Source organism: Miscanthus floridulus, chromosome 9, assembly GCF_019320115.1.
Source record: "Miscanthus floridulus cultivar M001 chromosome 9, ASM1932011v1, whole genome shotgun sequence".
NCBI classification, from domain to species: domain Eukaryota; kingdom Viridiplantae; phylum Streptophyta; class Magnoliopsida; order Poales; family Poaceae; genus Miscanthus; species Miscanthus floridulus.
This window is the reverse complement of record NC_089588.1, coordinates 102571319-102584415: the sequence shown is the minus strand read 5'-3', so window position 1 is coordinate 102584415 and position 13097 is coordinate 102571319. Positions and strand designations below refer to the sequence as shown.

The window sequence follows — 13097 nt, the reverse complement described above, 5'->3', positions numbered from 1 at the left end:
GGCTGCGATGGGAGACTCAACTTTCAAAGTAGGCACCATTCCCGCCATGACCTTTGTAGCCTAAGGCACACCAGCGCATCCATGACCACGTCCGCCATGCTTGGACACACCAGCAGGCTTGCCAGCTACCTCCGACCTCTTCCTTTTTTGGGTAGCCACTTCCTTGCTACCCCCGGCCTCCGTTGGCTCAACCTACGGACCAATCTAGGATACGTCAACCCAAGTAGGTCGAAGACGCGATTGATGCGAATGGTGATCAGCTAGTGCAGCCCTTATCGCCTTGGCTTCAGCATTACCAAGAGCACTAACAAGCTCCATCAGTGGCCTCCGCAACCTTCCCGTATAAACAGCTTTAATCCCTGCTACCTGAGAGCTGCTCTTCTGGAGGACCCTCGACCAAGCCTGCTTAACGTCGAATCCCGAGCCCCTTCAATCCACTGACCCCGATACATGGCATCATCCTTCACATCAAACCATGATTGATTAGCCCTTAGAGGCAGGACCTTCGCACAAACAAACTCCTCAACCAGGTCACGCGCGCACTAGTGGTGCCGACAAAGCCCTCAACTGCATCAACAAGTAGCAAGGACAACGATCAGTCATAACAGCATCCGAGGTTACATTATCAAGCCTCACCAATTTTCCACATAGGCCTGATTCACTCTCTAGCCTTAGATAAAACTAGTGCTCTGTCCAGGGCGAAGCCCACTTGTTCTTCTGTGCCTAAACCGGAACCTCCGCACCTTGTCGATAGCAAAAGGTATAAACTCCAAACTAATCCAAAGCAGTCTTCCCAGCAACCTTCAGCTTACGGGGCTGTGAATGAACCCTGTGGAGTCGTATGAACCCTTCAAGCTCTGGCTCCACCCCCTGCGACTTACAAGCCCCAACATAAATACCAAGCTTCATGAAGCACGAAGGGTTCAGCTGATGAAACTTCAGATTAAACCTCTTCAAGACCCCAATAACAAGAGGATGTGGGGGAAACCTCAACCCAGCCACGAAGAACTCTCTGATACAGGACAACCTCGTCATCGTGAGGGTCCGGAACAGTCTCCCTCTCCGGTAGCCTAGCAAGATCCCGGGAAAACCAACCAAGCTTCGCGAACTCGTCCAACTCCTCCTAGGTGACCCTCGTAGGCCCAAACTCAAAACTCACAGCAACCTCCGGTGCAGAATCAACAGCCTTGGAGCAATCAATGGGCCTTGAGGTCTTCTTCACCCGAGCCATCTAGCTACAAAACAAAAATCATAAAAACAGTGTCAGCAACAGTAAAAGGCTACGAAAGCTCAAAAACAAAAAACAACTACAATGTACATAGAAGAGAAGGAAGCTGTAGATATAACAAGGAAAAACCCCAACCTTTGTTCAAAACACCAACCCTCGCACCAGCACAACCCTGGCTCACTCGTTTCGGGAGCAGCAACTAGTCAACAAACAAAGTGAGAACAAGGAAAAACCCTAAACATACCACAACTATTTATAGGCACCCAGCGTCCACCCGAAAGAAAAGAGATCGTTGGAAATCCCAAGAAAACAGGACACGAACGGGAGACGTGAATCCCGAGAAAAGCAGGAAACAGCCTTCAACAATCGCGCGTCACATCAGAGTGCATAACAAAACCACCTAAAAAGAAGGAAACTATACCTCTAAAACAACGGACCGAAAACCGATATAGCCCAGCATTGGTCGAGCGCAATGGGGGCATAGCTGCGCCAGGCCGCAGGCAAGGTACCCTCACCTACCACCCTCCTACGAGTTTCAACGTTGCTCCGACCCATCATGCTAGGTCTGATCCTCGAGGGGCTACTGTTGGGGGCGAGGACCCCAGCATAGCTCCTACCCTGGCGCCTGACCCTCCGCTAGCCTGACTAACTAACCTTGTGGTGGGTAATCACCTTCGACGCGAGGGTTTCTGTTCATCGTGTTGTCCTATGTTTTTAGGCGTCACATGCGAAGGTTCACCATTTTGGTTGAAGGACTACCGCGAGCGAGGCACTGGCTGATAGCAAGTGGTGGACCCTCGTTCGGGACGCACGAAGGTCCAGCGCGAGCCGTGAGAAGGAGCCAACTTGAAGACGCCAGCAGCCCCACCATGACGGTTAGGGTTCGGGGGGGGGGGGTGGCCAAGGGAGGAAGATTACTGCCGTACCCTTGGCTGTTGTGTAGCGGTTACCTTGTCGAGGTTGACCCTAGCGTAATATAATTTCACCGCGTCCCCGGGTGTGGTCTATAAGTACCCGGGGCACTCATGTAACAAGGAGAGATTTTTCAGACAATTTAATGAGTAATTAATCAGCATTTATTTCTGGTCCCGATCTCGGTGGACCTTCTCTCTCGTTCACTCTCACTTATACACTTTCCTCCGTGTGAAAAACCCTCGGCCTCTCTCCACGTGATCCTCAGCGAGGGTGAGAGGTCAGGAGTGACCCACACCCCGACGGCCACCTTGGAGAAGATTCACATAAAACCAGCAAAGGAGAATTTAGGTGAATGCATAGCGGCGTGCAGGCGAGGCCGAGATGTGGCAGCATGATGGCGGTGAGGCGGAGGCATGGCGATGCGATACCGACAAGGCAAAGACAATGATTGGCCTATTTTGCGTGTATAGCCTACGAACTATAGGCTGATAACGATTTGGAACTGTGGGCTTACAAACCGTCTGAAAACTGAAACGATAGAGAAGGTTCTTCTGGTTTTTCTAGGAATATAATTTTTGCTAAGTATCTAAAGATAAATTATATTTAGATAATGGTAATAAAGAAGAAGGTTCAAATTGATAACGAAGAAGGTTCAAATGAAAAAACCACAGTCCCAAAGGGAGTTACAAGGAAAACAAGGACCATAGTAGTAAACTGATTTGAAAGGGGGTATTATTGAAATGTTTCCACGCATGCATGTTTCTTGCTACACGCATGCCTGAATCAACAACGAGGAAACATGCAAGCTACTCGTTCCGCTTGAACTCAAGATGTGTCGGCGACGAAGTCCCGGACGACGGTCCGAACGGCGACGGGGATCCTCACTGAGTGCTTGCCGTCATCCAGCCACGTCAGGCTCCCAAACGCGTAGCCGCCCTGCACTCTCTGCTTCGCCACGAACGTCACCTTAAACGTCGCGTTCCTGGCGCCACCTTTCTGGAAGGCGATCACCGGAGGCTCCACGCTCATCCTCAGGCCCGCCGGCTCCTCCACTACGGCCCGGTACGTCGCCTTGGCCGGCCCGACGTTGGTGACCGTGCGTGAGACTGTGATGGACTTTTTGAGGTCGGGCACAGCGATGGAGGGGAGGTTGAGCTGGGACAATCTCGTCGGTGTCGGTGTACTCCTCCGGTGTGATGTCGTATACCAGGCCAGGGTCAATGGCTTGTCCGGCTGTATGATGCCGCCGCCCATGTCGAAGGCGTCCGCCGGTTTCCTTTGCAATGAGTTGGCTTGGATTGGAATGCCGAATCGATCCGTCACCGATGCTGAAGCAGACGGACAGTAGGCTTGTTGTTAGCATTAGGCTGACATGCATGCATATATATATAATAAACTGGTAGTACCTGTTGTAACAATGGCGGACTTGAGCATGGCAGGCGACCAGTCCGGGTGAACCGCCTTGAGCAAGGCGACCACTGCGGAGACATGAGGGCATGCCATGGATGTCCCAGACATGAGCTCGTACGAGTCACCCTTGGCTGCCAAGATGCTCACTCCAGGAGCAGCTATGTCGGGCTGTCGTCCGAACACAAACCAAGGGCAGCTATGTCGTCGTCACGGCAAAGATCAATGCATGACCCAAGAGAATGTACTCCTATATAAGTATCACATCACCTTGAGTATACCGGGGAACTGTGCACTAGGGGCCCCTCGACGAGAACGTGGCGACTCTCGGTGAGGCAACCTGGGCTCCGACCACGGTCGTCCGCCGGAGATATCTTGGCCACCGTGCTGGCAAAAGTTACACACACACACACACACACTACACAGGAACAGGGGACGACGGTATCATGAGAAGAGGAACAGAAGAGCCAGGCATCATTCGAGGACTAACTGAATATGGTGTCTTTGTCCACACCTTTCGCTGTTATAGGATCCTGAATATGGTGTCTCTAGTCCACCGCCACGCAGGGCATGTGGCCTTGGCAGTACATCTGGGTGTCGAGGGACGTCGGTGCTGTACTGCTCGAAGATGATGCCCTTGGCCCCGCCGGCGATGGCGGCTTGCGTCGCCATGTAAAACTCCACCGGCGGAGGATAGGTGGACCGCGGGAACGGCGGTGCAAAGCATACGATGATTTTCCCGGTGATGTTTGCGGATCCCAGGTTCTTCCTGTCGCAGCTGCAGGAGCGAAGATTATTGGGTTATTTAATTATAAGATAAATTAATTTCTAAAGTTTTCAATGTCAAACTTTTTTAAGTTTGACCGAATTGATACGAAAAAAACACCAAGATTTATAGCACCTAATTAATTAATATCATTAGATAAACTATGAAATATTTTTTTTCATTTGGTATCATAAATATTGTTGTATTTTTTTATAAATTTACTTAAATTTGAAAAAGTTTGACTTAAGACAACTCTAGAAATTAATATATTTAAGGACGGAGCGGCTATAAGATTGTTTGACACTTAATTTAGTGCCACTAAATCAAGATATAAACATATATACTACCGGGAGAAAGAATGAATTTTAAGAATTCTCCCACAATTGGAGACATCCAGCAATCGGTATTGTAATTCTAATCGCCATAAAAAATGGAAGCAAAGGGATCTATTCTATTCTTTCTTTTTTAAATTACACACCATTACAATTATAAAAATACTATAAAGTAACAAAAATATTTATCTAATTTACTCACTTCTGTCATTATGAAAATATAATAAAATGACCCCATAATATTTATCTAAATTACCAACTTAATTATACTATTATAACAAATAATCTAATTAAAATAACCCATACTGTTCATTAAATTATCAACCTATATCATCATGGCAAATGATCTAAAGTTAACTCCAAAATTTGTAATAAAATTAGTCATCTAGGCCATTAGTTGAATAGCCAAAAGTAACCCATTTATGATATTATAAAAATGATATAAATTATAACCCATAAATTTGCATCTAAGTTCTGTTATTCAAATTTAAGATTACATAAATTAGCCTCCTATAGATGCATCAAGGTAAAAACATATCCTAAAGAACTTCTATATGTGCTTTCAAATTATTCACTTCTGATATTATTAACATAATAAATTGACAATCAAACAATTGTTGAAGTCCAATTTTACCATTTCAACTCAAAAACAAGGTATCATTGACCATCAAACTCATTGAAGGTTTTTCCAAATATTCTAAAAATAAAATTCATTTTCTAATGTCTCTAAAAATTAAATAATATAAGAACTTCATTTTCATTAACAAAAAAAGAATTTGGTACCAATTTTTGTCTAAGAATTCAATCCATCTACCTAATGTTTTATTGTTCTCAGTTTTACCCGTTTTTTTGGTTAAAGTATCGTTTTATGCTATACTAAGAGCATCTCCAAGAGTCTTTCTAATAGTTACTCTCTTAATCATCATTTGGATAGACATGTGCATAAAAATTGTTTTTCTTTATCTTTTCACTCTCTAATAGCTTTTCTATATCTTGTGCACACTCTATAGAGTCATTTTCCCTTCTTCTTTGGCTAAGCAAGAAATCCAAAATAGAGATGGCTAATAACTGGATAGCCATTAAAGAATCTGTTAGAGGGTATTTTTCCATCAAAATTTCTATTTCTACCGATTAGAATGAATATAGTGAGCCTCTTAGACTTCCTCTACGGAAGTATGTCGAAAGCAAAAGTGCATGTCTTACCCCTTGGTCGCAAGATAAAGCGAAGTAAAGTCGTCGTTGCTGTTGGATGCAGCTGAGCGGTTGTGGTAAAATAGTGATTGCCCCTGCACGTGACTCAGGTTATATATATAACCTATTTTTTAATAACATACAAAATCAAAATTTAAAACCAAATATGCATAAGCACAGAATTTCAGCTTAACACATATGTAACAAAATTGCAACAACTAATGATATAAAAAGTTGATAGCTAAAATATAGATTAATCATGTCACATAAAAAGGATGTAACAAGATAGAATATAACTCAAACTTAGGTTTCACATCTTCAACATCATATGCTACCGCTGCCTAAAGAGGGATCAGATCAGATCAGATCAGATCAAATCCATGGGCCTCCAATCTACCGCAACAAGGAAGAAAATTAGGGCTAGAAACTGCTAATTAGTGCCAAGATCAATTAAATCAGGTTTTTGGAATTAGAGCTAATGAGGTATGCGAAGTCATCGGTATAGCTCGCACCACCAGAGGTGCTTTGTCACTAGAGGTCGCCACTCGCCATACACATTACCACCGTACCGCATGTTGGAGAACAATGAAGATGGCAAGCCAGAATTGCCGAGACGTTCAGTTAGACCCAATTAAATAGCTCGTGGATTTCTGATTATTTCAATAAATATTTTATTTCTTTAAACAGTTTTAGGTGGATTAGACCCGTTGCCTCTTTTTCACGTGAGTCTAGACATGGTTTATAGTGGAGTAGCTACACCCAGGAGTAGAAAAGAATTTGTCCCCATGTACTAGATACCTTAAATGGAGCCTCCAAATTATTATTAGAATATGAGCATAAAAAAATCTATAAAGTATCATAACAAACAGAAACATCTAGCCATTAAATTTGTACGACTCTAATCATCATCTAAGAGAATAATAACTATTGGATCTATTCTATTCTCTAAAACAATTAGGAACTTCTATCATTACGACAAAACATAAATAATTTTGTAAATCAACTTGTAGACTCTATTATGAAAGATAATATATGGTAACTAAATAATTTGTATTTGAATTATTCACATTTGCCATAATGAAAGATAATATAAAGTAACACTTTTTTGTTTCCATATAAATTATCCACGTATCCTTATAAACGTAAACTAAAATATCCCTTGAAAGTAAGTCTAATTTACCAATATAAGCTATAATGAAAAAATCGATAACCACAAAGTACACTGTATATGTTCCTAAATTGCCCAATTTTACCACTATTAAATTCAACGTAAACATAAATATTATGTGTCGCCATGTATAAAACAAATTTTATATAGTTTATCAGTCATAATACAATGTTCGTTTAACAAAACCACATATAAGGACACTAAGAATTACGATTCACTTATATTTAAGGCTTTAAGACAATTTTGTAAGTTCTTAGTTTACGTAAGTTCACACATTTGATTCAAACATTATGACACATTAAATTAGTAGTTTAATTCTAGTACTCTACTTTTTTATAAAACAATATTACTGCACCTATAATTCTTAAGAATAAGAAATTTTAACCTCATGAATTTTGTGGTGCAAGTTGAATAATTGTTTATAATACTAAGATGGGAGTATGGAAACTAGAATATATTTTTTAATAAAATATAAAAAAATGAATAAAATATACAACAACGACTAGAGTTTGAACTTCACATATCGATAAAAAATTTGCAACAACTAATAAGATAAGTTGAAATAGTTTCGTTGAAAAAGATGCAACAAGAGCTGGTCTTAATGTATGGTTTCAACTAAATATATATTAAAAACCCAAGTAGGAGATACAGAGGATGAGACAACAACCTGAGATACATTATAGAGTATATATGCTTATTGCATTAGGAAATAAAGAGAGAGAATAAAGATAATCCATTTTGTTAGTTGTACGTACTAAACTTATTAACAAAACTTTTTTATACTTATGTACCATAATAAGATTATATGACATGATGGAGCATAGGTTGATGGGCTATTAATTTAAGTTAAGGTTTCACATATTTAGGACACATGAAGTGCCATGAATATGAAAAAAAAATTGCGTGTATAGATAAACTACTATATAGAGAGTAATTTGATAAGCCCATAACAGTCAAATTCAGATTATAGAAATATCACAGTCAAATAGAAATTATAGGAACATGTAGGGTATCACTACAGAAAGTGACCATGGAAACAACAAAAGAAAAGTAACTTGTTATAAGTGGTAGATTCTAAACAAGAACTTCTACCACTAGTCCATCAACACATGCTCTCGCATGGGCTACATAATCTTAGGAGACAAAAACATCCATTATTGTTTATACCCATGATTGATAAAAATTACTTACATTAAATGTTATGTTTTTCTCTCCGTTCAATTTTCAAACACAATATGCATACTATATACCCTGTGGTATCTATCCTGTTGTGATAAACTTACTAATTACTGATCTATATATTATGTCATCCATATCCATAGTTTTTACTTTTACATGACACCTCTATGCATCTTCAATACACTAAAGTATGGTGGCTCTTGCTATGGGTCATATCTTCATGAATCCTTAAGTTAATTTGAAGCTCTTGTGCTTGTTGTACCCTTGTATTAGTTCTCCTTTTGTACTTCTTAAAAATAAGGATTTAGGTTGTAGACTGCACTCTTAATTAACATGATGGCATAAACAATCATTCAAAACATGTACCATGTCGCTTAAGATTGATGATAAAGCTTAAGTGAGATTCAGGATGGGAGCAGTCATGCTAACATAAAGAGGGATATTAATATTTAAGCCTTATAATGGCTATTTACTCTACAAAAATCTCAAAGGCCATGAATATATGGCCACCTTTCGAATGCACTAAACTCCCCCACTCCTCAAAATATTTGAATTTTCTTATCAATGAATTATATGTATAATAATGGTTATATTATCAACATAGATATCTCAAAATGATTTAATTAAAAATGTATAAATATATCTAAAGTAACAACTTATATAAATTATATGTTTATTAATATAATTTTCCATAGTTTGTTAGTACCATTAATATATGAGTTGTAAACAATATATTTTTCATGATTGGTGATGCATAAATATATATTTATGCTCATGCAAGCATTTGTATTTGATCTACATGATGGCACAACATGTATATTTATCTTAATAAAATTTTAACATATTAATATTAGTAGAAGTGGGCAACATGAAAACATCTATGTACTTTTATGATTATTTAAACATTGTAATAAAAGATGTTGATAATTTGATTTGTGAGTGGATATTTCAGATTTTTAATAATGAAAACATCTATGTACTTTTATCCAATTTATTTGTTATGTAGATTATCTATCATAATAGTATATGGATAATTAGATATAAATTTAGGTTTACCTAGATCATGTTTCTTAATGGCTTATAATTGGATAATTTGAGTATAGATTTGTGGGTTACTTTATGTTGTCTTATATAATCGTAGAGGTGGACAATTATTTTTGAAAATAGAATGAATTCAATTTTTATTATTATCAATGGCATTAGGTCTACCGGATTGATGATCTTATGTTTCTAATTTTCATGATAATTTTCAAGATTTATCTTTTCTTGGTACCTAGTTTCGTGACGATTAACATGCTCCGTTGGGCCTTTAGTTAAAAATTTTAGGATTTATATTTCTTTAGGGTGATAATTATTAAGTTGAAACCTAAGTTTAAGTATATAATCTCTTATTGCATCTCTTTCCATGTCATAAATCTATATTTTAAATTTAAACTTTTAATCTAGTTGTAGCAATTTTTCAAACCACATGTGAACTTGAAATTCTAGTGCTTATCATATCTTTTATTCAAAATTTATATTTAATTAAAAGTAGATCTTGACCTTAGACTACCCTCTTAGTTCTTATAGTACCATAAATAGTTGTTTCAGCTTGCACTGTAGCACTTAAGATGTTGAATTTGTTATATGAACAAATTATATGTTTTAGTTGTATTGTTTATAAAACGTAGAGTTCTTAAATTAATTACCAATATTAATATGACATAATTTTTAGTAAAAAATATAAATTTTATTTAAAATAACAACTTAAGACATTTATTATCAAGTAGTATTAATATAACTTTGGATTTCTAGTGTCATTGCTATGTGGTTTGTTAATGCAACATTTTCCATACTTGATAAGCTATCAAATAAACATTTATTTTAAGGTATGGATGTTTAATCGGTATATATGTTTGAACATAGCATTATGTTTACTTTTATCTTAATAGTGCTAGAAGTGTGAAGTTTAGAAATATATATAATGTACCTTAGGGATATCGAATTAGTTTTGTGTTTACTTGTGGGTTTGAGAGATACTTTTGTTTATTTTTGTAATGGGTGATATGGATATAATAATTTAGATACAAATTAAAAGATGTTACATTATATTATCTTTTATAATGGCACATATAGGTAGTTTGAATGCAAACTTTAGGATAATCTATATTATATTCATAATGACATACATGAGTAATTTTGAATTATCTTTCACAGTGGCAGAGGTGGGTAATGTAGATATAAATTTCAAGAGTTATTTTGAATTAACTTCCACAATCGCAAAGGTGGATAATTTAGATACAAATTTAGAGTGCTATTTTAAATTATCTTTCATAGTGACAGATGTGGTAATTTTGATGTAATTTAGGGGATTGTTTTATGTATTTTTTATAATGGTAGTGCTGGGCAATTTTTGTTTATATAAAAGAATAGATTCAATAGTTATTATTGGAGATGATAATTATACTCTACCAATAAAGCTAGATGTTTCTGATTATTGTCATAATTTCTAGAATTTATTTATTATTAGTGTGTCAATAAGAATTAACATGCATCCTCTCCAATTAGTAATAGTGAGATATAAGATACGGAATACTCGTGAGATTGTAGCATGAGGTCGTGTCGTTGATAGGACCAGTGAATCAGTGATGCATATCTGAAGTGGGATGAATGACAACCAGTGCGTGGTAGGAGTACGTACCACCAGTTTTTCTCCGCCGCCGAGTATTATGACGGTCGGGAAGTAGCGATCCACGGTGGTGGCGGCCACCGTGATGCCCCACGGCAGGGCGTTGCTGACAGACTGCTGCACGGGGCCATTCGTTCCCATCCGGAGAGCACCACTGTGATCCCGGCCGAGACGGCGTGCTGCGTCTCCTCGATCTCCATGAACCTCCCAACGACATGGACAGGACGTCCACGCCGTCTCCGATGGCGGCGTCGATGGCCGCGACTATCGACGCTTCGCCACAATCACCGAAGCACGCCTTGTAGATCGCCAGCCGTGCGCGCGGCGCGCCGCCGCGCGCCAGCCCGGTGGCCAGGCCACCACCATAGCTCGCGTCCCGCACCGGCGAGCCGGCGATCGTGGAGGCGGTGTGCGTGCCGTGGCCGTCGGCGTCCCTCGCCGACTTGTACTCGGCCCTTGAGGCCCTCCTCCCTGGCGTCACAGTTGTACCACCTCGCGCCGATGATCTTCCGGTTGCAGTTGCTCGCGTTGAACGCCTGGCCGGTCTGGCACACGCCTTTCCACCGTTTCGGCACGGGGCCATACCCGGTGTCGTCGAAGCTCCGTGATTCCGGCCAGATGCCTGCGCCGCAGCATGTGTATCTCACCAAATTGGATTTACTATTGAAGTTGAATGAGTAAATATATCAGAATCCAAACCTCCGTCTATGACGCCGACGATGACATCCTCGCCGTACTTGGCCTTCCTAAGGAGCCGTGACGACGACGCTGATGGCTGTTGGCCGTAGCTCATGCCAAGAAAATCCCAGCTCCGAGTCGTGTGCAATTTGTGGTAAGTGTTAGGCCTCACTCTCACAACACCAGGGTATTCTACAACATCATTGCAAATAAATTTGTTATTATCAGTTCATACTGCTAACGCTTGCGAGTAATATAACATGACTTTAGTTTGTTCAGGCTTTTATTGTGTTGGCTCGATCGGTGACTACGCTACGCACTCCGAAGCTCCTCTGCCTGCGCCTCGGTGAGCTTTGCCGCGAAATCCGGAGAATCCGTGCTTGTAGCTGTAAACTATGGAGTTGAGGGCTGCATCCTTGCTGCTCCAGTCGATGATACATATATATGAGTGGCAAAAGGTGAGGAGAAAGCCAGCTTACAAATATATAAATGTGTGCAGAGCCATTGTCAGCTTGTTGAATGAGTCGTTTACCTCCCAAGAATGGAGGTCAGCGCGGCGTGGTGAGAAGCCATGACCACGGATGGGTCATCGTGCATCTTTCTACCCATGTACACAACGTAGATCGTCGTCTGAGTTTTTCAGGAAGCAGCATCAGTGACAAGCAAGGCCCCTTGTCGAGGGAGAGACCTACAGAGACACCAAGCTTCAGGGAAGAGGAAAAGGAAAGCACACAGCTTACTTCGCCTGATGATGCATCAGTGTACTGCAGGGGCAGCAGTAGCACGAGGAACCCAAGCAGTAGTGCGGATGATGATGAGATAGTTTGTGATCTCGAGGCCATCTTTGGATTATTATTCTGATGAGTGCACATCTTCGTGTGCCTGTGTATGCTGCTTGCATGTGTATATATAGCTGTTTTGGACCAATGGTATGTCAGTTGTGTGATAATCTGTCTTATGCAGCATAATTGTCTTATAGCTGTTTTAATTTGGACCAATGATATGTCAGTTATGTGAAGGACACAAACAACAACAAAAAAGGAGAGACAGAGGGACATTGTTCCGCAAAGAATTTTGGACCATGAAACTATTCTGCATGAATTCACAAGTCACAATATTCATTTTGTTCCAAGCAAAGTAATTGTGGGACTACAATTGTTTAATCGTCTCAAGATTTTGTATCACTGCATAGAGCAGCCTATTTTGGAAAATATATGTGAATCGACAAAGCTGTTACTAACTTGTTACAAATAGGAAGACACTAGTATTCCCTATTCTTTTCAGCTGAAACACCTAATATTCCTAGTAAAGCCTAAAGGCATGATGTGTCCCTAGCACTATAAAAAGCAATTTATGGAGACATCTCGTTTAATTTCAGGAAAAATCCTAAAATGGCCCATCTCTTACTATAGACCTTGTCAGAGATATGGGCTAGGGTACCTGCACCGCCCGTATATATAACTACCACCAAGCTATCGTCCCAGCAGCCATCAAGAAGGAAGCCCACAAGGGCTGACGCTATCAACCAATAACGTGGGATCAAGGCAAACCAATGCGGGTGTATC

At 40.0% G+C, this 13097-nt stretch overlaps 1 pseudogene; it reads right to left on the bottom strand.

Annotated features, from left to right (window-relative positions):
- Positions 1–2833: 2833 nt before the first annotated feature.
- Positions 2834–12427, bottom strand: LOC136484031 (subtilisin-like protease SBT3.9; annotated as a pseudogene).
- Positions 12428–13097: the final 670 nt, after the last annotated feature.